Consider the following 7629-nt stretch of genomic DNA (forward strand, 5'->3'; position numbering starts at 1 on the left):
TCTTCTTCACATCTGATGGATTAAGTTGTTCTAACAAAATCCATGAGTGCATATCAATGAAACCTTGTTGTATTCATTATTATAATACTATATTGTTCAATATATGGAAAGATTATTAATAGTATCACTGTTACACTTATTTGTGCTCCAAAGTGAATCATAGGGCAAGTTTGTATAATGTTATTATGCTAGACTCATTTATCCTTTAAAATTTTTTTTAATTTTTAATTTTTATTTTTTTTTTAGTAATTGCTACACCTAACACAGGACTCAAACTCATAATCCTGAGATCAAGAGCCACGTGCTATACCAACTGAGCCAGCCAGGTACCCCTAGACTCATTTATCCTTTAAAAAGTGAGCCCAGATAATGAAGGACTTATGTCTTTAGCTCATTTCATGCATTTTTAGAACATGGCTTCATTGAATGTGTGCTTATCAGTAAGGAAAATAATAGCTGCATATTTAGGTGATATATATAAATATGGTTCTACTAATCCCATTTGGAGCCCGAATAACCTGATTAAATATATTGTTAAATTTATTTTTTAAACTCTCCCTTTTTAATTATTTAATTTCAAGGAATATGATTTCACTTTACTTTGAACCTATGTGAAATTTAGAAATTCAAAAGTTACTATAAAAGCACACAAAATTTAACTCAATCATAAATGCAAAAAACAAACAAGAAACAACGAAAACTAAATTTTGTGCTATCACTATCTGAGCTTATTTAATATCACTTAATATATACAGGATATGGCCTGTTAATATCACTGTATATATACAGGATATTGGCCAATTTGTCATTGTCATCACTGGCAAAATAAATATTTATCGAGCATCTATCATGTGCCAAGACTATATTGGAATAAAAAAGAACAGTGTAGGTCCTCATCGTGGTGATTTTAATTTAAACATCATATCACCTCTGAACTATCTCAACTGACGACTGAAGAGAGATTTTCACTGGCTAAAAGGATATATATACATACATACATATATGTATATATATATGCCAGTGCTTTTGGTATAAAACAAGCTCTGCACACTAGTATTTTCTAAGGATATAATAGAGAGCGAAAAAAGAGGTGTATTTACTTCCAAGTTAATATTTTCCTTTTTCTCAGTGCAGGTAATTAGAGATTTTTCTTAAACATGAGAGTAATTTCCTCCTCCACATCAAAATGCTGTTGAGAGAAAAGGAGTCATATTAGTTTGAGTGATAAGACAAGAAAGATAATAGAGATGATTAAATGATGACATTTGCAGAGACTTGACTGCACTGTTATGCTGCGTGATTTAACCTATACTTAACCCAGTGATCAGGTAAATACACAAATTTGAACTCATCCAAAAACAAAAGTGCTCTAACTAACATATTAAGTTTTGTTGACCTAAAAGAACAACAGGTTTTATCCAGTGTTGTTCATTATAGTTTTGTTCTGAAGGGGAGAGGTGGCCAGACCTGTCAGGGGAGGACTGGTTTGGTCTCTTTGTGTGGTATTTATAGCCTGGTCTGGTTAATGTCAATCTTCACTTTATTGGTATTCTCTTAAATCCTGAAATTTTACCCAGACTTTTCCTTATAAGCCAAGTCTTCTCATAGAAAACTCTATGTGTATTTTCAGCAGTATAAAAGATGCCTGCCTTTTCTTCACAATTTTTTTTCTTATTTGCCCCCTTATTGTGAAGCTTGGTGTAAATTTCTCCCAGATCTCAAGTTCAATTTGAGTATTTGCTGTTTATATACACGTGTGCTTTTTTTTCCCCACTCAGTAGTAACAAAAATAAACAAAAATCCTTTTTCAGAGACACAAAGACGAAGTCTTTTCTGATAGCCATTGTTGGTAATGGAAGTGTAAGACACAATCAATCAACTCCTAGGGAGCCGAGAGCTTATAAGCAATAGCTTCTATAGTAGAGACAGTTATTCCGTCCTCCACTGGGATGTTAAAAAAAATCAAATAATTCATAACATACAATATGAAAAATAAAATCATATTCTGTTTACCTATGCCTTTGACATTTACCTAAATCTTTGGCAGTTCTTTTTAAAAATAAGTACCCAGCATACTCTTAATCCCAAATGGGTTCCTTAACTACCGTTCCAGTAGCACGTTTTCTCCTTCACTGCTCCTAGAGTGTATCACAATGGGATAATTGCTAAGACAGCATAAACTGTATGAATATACATTAGAAGAAAAAACACAAATAAGCCATCTGACAGGGAAATCTACTATAGACATATATTCTACCTATGTCACTTATTTAATGTTGATAATATATTGGTATCCTTTTCTCAAAAAACATGGGGGAACAGAGATATTTTTAGGACCATAGTAAGCAGAAATTGAAGGTGATTTCTTTCAGTAACACTGCTTCGACCACCAAAAATGAGCCTGCATTAAAGGCAGCACAGTTCTGTGGACAACACTACAAAATGTGTGTTTTTGAAGTTGCTGAGCAACTTCAAAAAGTGAAGACTGAAAAAAAAGTTAATATGAGAATACATCTTACTTAATTCACTATGGTAACAATAGCCAGAAAATGTTTAAAGATATTTCCACTCCAACTCTTAAGCATCCAGAAACTATAATAACATCTTTAAAGACAACGCCAAGAAAGGAAGTATTCATATTCTGGATAAAATATAACAAAGGATTTGTTTTTATAGCATGTCACCTTCCATATTCCTTTGTTTTCCTTTGTCCTAAGTTTTAAAGTCAGTATCTGTTAGTCCTTGTGGCTGAGTTCTGATAGCTATTTGTGTTTCTACTGATAAAACAAATCAAGGTACTATTTTCTAATTTTTAACGGTTAAATTTTTATACTTCATGTTCTTTAATGTTTTAAGTCACAAATTATTATATTTTCTCATGTCAAGGAGTTAATGAAGGGAGTTTCCAGTAGATAGATTTGTAGTCTCCCTGCTTTTTTAGGGGGAGAGGCATATTATTATTTTAAGATTTGTCATTCTTATGCATTCATTAATAAGAAAAATTTTTACCGTAACTGTCTCTAGGACCCTAAAAATATCTTCTCACTGATAAATTTTAATACTGAACCCTGCCTACCTCTTCTTCTGTGACTCAGAAACAAGTGCAAATCCTTTCCCATCCATCTCTGCTAGTTGTTAACACATTTGCTAATTTCCTCTCCTCTGACTGAACCAGTTCTGTGATCTAGTCTTTACTTGGGATCCCCATTCATCTTTTTGCCAAATGCCATGTTTTTATGTTTGTTTTTGTTTTTTTTTTTCCAAATGTGGTTCTAATAGGTATGGTAAAAATACCTAAATTTACATTTAATATATGATTGCTTTATCCTGACTCTATTACATTTACTCTTCTACAAACCAGACAGTAAGTAATCACTGGCTTAAAGATCTTTCTTTTATATTGTAGAGCAACTCTTAAAGTATCTGTTGTCCAATACACATGCCAACTATTGCAAATATAGATTGCTTATAAAATAAGTCTTCATGATCCAAATGTTTATAATAACATTCTTTTTTTTAAGATTTTGTTTACTTATTTGACAGAGATCACAAGTAGGCAGAGAGGCAGGCAGAGAGAGAGGGGAAAGCAGGCTCCCTGCTGAGCAGAGTGCACAATGCAGGACTCAATCCCAGGACCCTAGGATCATGACCTGAGCCGAAGGCAGAGGCTTTAACCCACTGAGCCACCCAGGCACCCCTATAATAACATTCTTAATAATAAACTCTCCTATTGCATTTTAACATAAATTGCTTTATTTTTCAAATCATTTTTCAGAGATTTATAAAGTGAACCATATTCTTAGTTGGAGATTCCAAGTAAGTAAGCCTAAATGTAAAAGAGCCAAAAAGAAAGTTTTGGGAAGAGTAGTGTAGTTATTCCCACATCATGAACCTCACAGGTATTACAGGAGGTCCAAAACTCTAAGCAATGTTTAAATAAGCTGTAATTTTAATGCATATATATCTCAAATTCAGAGGATTGTACTACTTTTCGTGATTGACAAAATTAAAGCTTATTGAAGATATTATACATTCTTACTAGTTTTGGCTTTGTATGTTTTCTCAATTCATATGCACTTGAGAACTCAGAATCAAATGGGATTTTTTTTAAGTATTATTTTAAGAAAAGTCTCCTTTTTTAAAAAACTATGGAAACCACTTATTTAAAGTTCATATTGTTGATAAAGACAATGTACCTGAAAATAGATTTATACTGATGAGTAAACCTATTGCTAATCTCCAAGTTCAAAGACACTGCTGCAGGAAATCAGGCTCTGCTTCGGAATCCAGCTTTTGTGGCAGAGATCAATAGTGTCCGGCAGTGGTTTTCACACTATCCATAGCACGACATTTGGTCTTAGAGGCTCCGGTTACAGAAACTGGTGTACTTGGTGAATGATTTCTCACCTCTGGTCTGAGAGATTCTTCAGATTTCTTTTTCTTTTCTTTTCCTTCTTTCTTTTTTTTCTTTTTTTTTCTTTTTTTAAAGTCAGTCTCCACAGGATTGCAGCTTGTCTGTCTAGGGACAGCCCTGGCAGCTTGGGACGCTTCCTGCCTGTCCACAGCTCTGCTTTCACGTTTGAAGTGGTGTCTTGGTGTGCCAATGAGTAGAGCAGTCTGTAAAAAACAAATTTGTTTGTGAATGATGTTTTTAAAAATCTTTCAAAGCACTTCAAAGAACACTTTGGTTTTCCAAAACCCTTTGAACTAACACCATTTCCGAACAAGACTGTATTTCACATTACTAACATTTTATAAAATTTCAAAAGTGCCCTCCTTAGAAATAAGCTCAAATGTTTGTTGAATTATCATCAAGTCTTACATCTAGTAACATCTAAGTACTTATGGGTTTCACTGAGTGGAGAGTTGAATCAACTCTACCTATAACCCAATACAAAGAAACACATGTAATAGTCGAAAATATGAATTTTGGATATATTGGCTCTTACTGTGTCACTGATTTTGATAACCAAAGAATTTCAAAACATCAAGTGTGGCACTTTTAGATTACATTTAACCTTTAGAAAAACAGTGTGAAAAAACCTGTCATAATTCACTGTATTTTATCATGGTTTGCAAGTCTGCCTTTCTTTAAAGTTCACTTTTCCACATACATTGTTTACATAAAAACTTTTTATAAAATATTTATTTTCTTCTTTTAAAGATTTTTAAGTACTCTCCACACCCAACATGGGTCTGAAACTTACAACCCTGAGATCAAGAGTCCCATGCTCTACCAACAGAGCCAGTCAAATGCCCCTAAAACATTTCTTCATGTGATTGGAAATCTACCATCATTCTTTTGCCCTGAGAACACTTCTCCTGCATGACTTTGCCTGAGGTCTATTTTGTCTCTAGGAAGCAGCTTCTACCTTCAAATCTTTATTACCTCTCTGTATCAGTGATATTGCAAAATTCCCTACACCTGTCTATGTACCTCTAAATCAAGGAGAACCATGAGCCCTGTTTCTGTCAAGTCCCAAAGTTTGAGGGAAGAAATGGTTACAAGTCAGGGTATTAAAAAAAATAATAAGTAAAATTGAGTCTGGAATTTTATTTCAGCTGAAAGTTATTCTTGATGTTTGCCAACCAGTAAATGAACATTTACTTCTTTCTAGTGTTGATAGACACTGAACTTCCTTTCTTTTTGAAAAGTATGACCGACATTTGTGCTCAAAATCCACAATATTTCCTGGAACTTCCTTGTTGCTCCTGGAAACCCATGTCATTCATTCTGTCTCTCACAGGCTGGATGCATTTTAATTTTTAAAAGGTCCTCAAAAATTGATTTATGTTTTCATTATGGAAATATTTCTTGTGGTTTGAGTGGAAAATAGAATAACTGTGATATGAAGGACAAGGGAGTCTAAGAAAGGAGAATAAAAATTAGTTTAATGTAACATCTTTCTTCTCTACAGCCATTTCTTTTATAACGTGCCTTATTTGCATCTATTTCCTGGAAAGCAAGGTTATCATCCCCTACTGCTTTTATTTGGTTCTTAATTGCCACAGCCACCTGAGGTGGGTGAGGGGTAGAGCTCCTAGTGGAAAGAGGAGTAATAAATGGAAAATGTCTTTCAAAAAATAGTTTATCATTGTTATCTAGCTTTGTTTCCTGAAATCCAAATTCTTATTGCTTAAATCTGTTAATATTTGAGGCAGGAGAAAAAACTTCTTTTTGGAATTCAGAAGTAAAAGTCCTGGTATAAATATATTTTTAGTTATGCTCAAAAATGGCTATTTTTAACCATGTTTAAGACTTTCTCTGTGTGATGTTAGCCCCACGACCAGGTGGATCATAAACATATTTCTTGCCACTCCTCCATATGATTATTTGAAGTTTTGACTGAACTGAAAGTAAGAACTGAAGGCTTTGACATCTTGTTGATGGAGTCTTCCACCAAAGGTCTAGACCAAACTCTAAGGATTTAATTAAAGGGTTAATTAAATATGACTGTTTACCTCCATTGCTTTTCAGGAGATGAGGGCTAAGACTGAAAGTTGAATCATATTATGACCATATTTTAGATATGGAAAGTAGCTTCTAGATAATCCACACTCTACATTTTACAAATGAAAAAAAGTAGACATTCCAGATCTAATTAGATTTTCTGATTGAACAGAAATCAGTGATTTTTTTTTCGACTCTACTGAAACACTTCTGTATTCTAGACTTTTAATCATTTTTCTAGATTATTAAAGTAGCCTTTCAGTTGGGTTCTTTTCCCTGATCTCTTCTTTCTATATTTCATTTGACACATGACTTCAGATCAATGGTCCTGAACATTAATTTTATCACGTCACTCTCTTACCCTACCTCTTTCAGTGATATGCCGGTATCAAAGAAACACTTCCTTCCTAGTAGAATGTTCTATTCCAACACTTGTTCACACACTACTTCTTCTGTAATGCCTTCCTTAATGCCTTCCTCACCAGCTCACAGTGACACCTCCTCAGGATTTATTGCTCAACCCAATCGAAAACTAATTATAATTTAGAAATAAATTTTAAAAATGCTGTTATAAACTAAAATGTACTTTATATATTACTGTGATTATCATTTTCCCTGGTATTCTCCATAATGACTTATATGGAAATCTATATATAATAAGTGGTCATTTAAATATATGATACATTAATTAATACATATGATTTGTGATACTATAGTAGATTGTAATGACAACATGATGTCACAGATGATAATGAAGGAAAGGAGGAGGAGAAACCACATAAGCAATTAACAACTACAACACTGACATAACTGGAAAAGTGCTTGGACATCACCCACTTGCTTTTCTGGCACTTCTTCCCATTTTTCTCCGTCACTCAATGGCTTTATTCCCTTCCAGCAGCCCCCAGGAGTGAGCTCTGCAAACTCTGAACTAAACTGTTCATAAGAAATCATGGCTTCACATCTTCACTGCATGTAAGTTCTGTCAAAATCTATCCAATCCTGTTCTACTTCTTGACCTTGAAAGATAACCATTGGTGGTTCTTCCATGCTTATTTATCTAAGGTCTGATGAAAACAATTCTGCAAGAGTTTACTTAACCCAACTACCCAGCATTTTCAGTGTAATTACTGAAACACTATTCCAAAAAAGGACTTCTCATGTTCTTCAATTCTTTC

Source organism: Mustela erminea, chromosome 3 (genome assembly GCF_009829155.1).
Source record: "Mustela erminea isolate mMusErm1 chromosome 3, mMusErm1.Pri, whole genome shotgun sequence".
In the NCBI taxonomy this organism is placed as follows: Eukaryota; Metazoa; Chordata; class Mammalia; order Carnivora; family Mustelidae; genus Mustela; species Mustela erminea.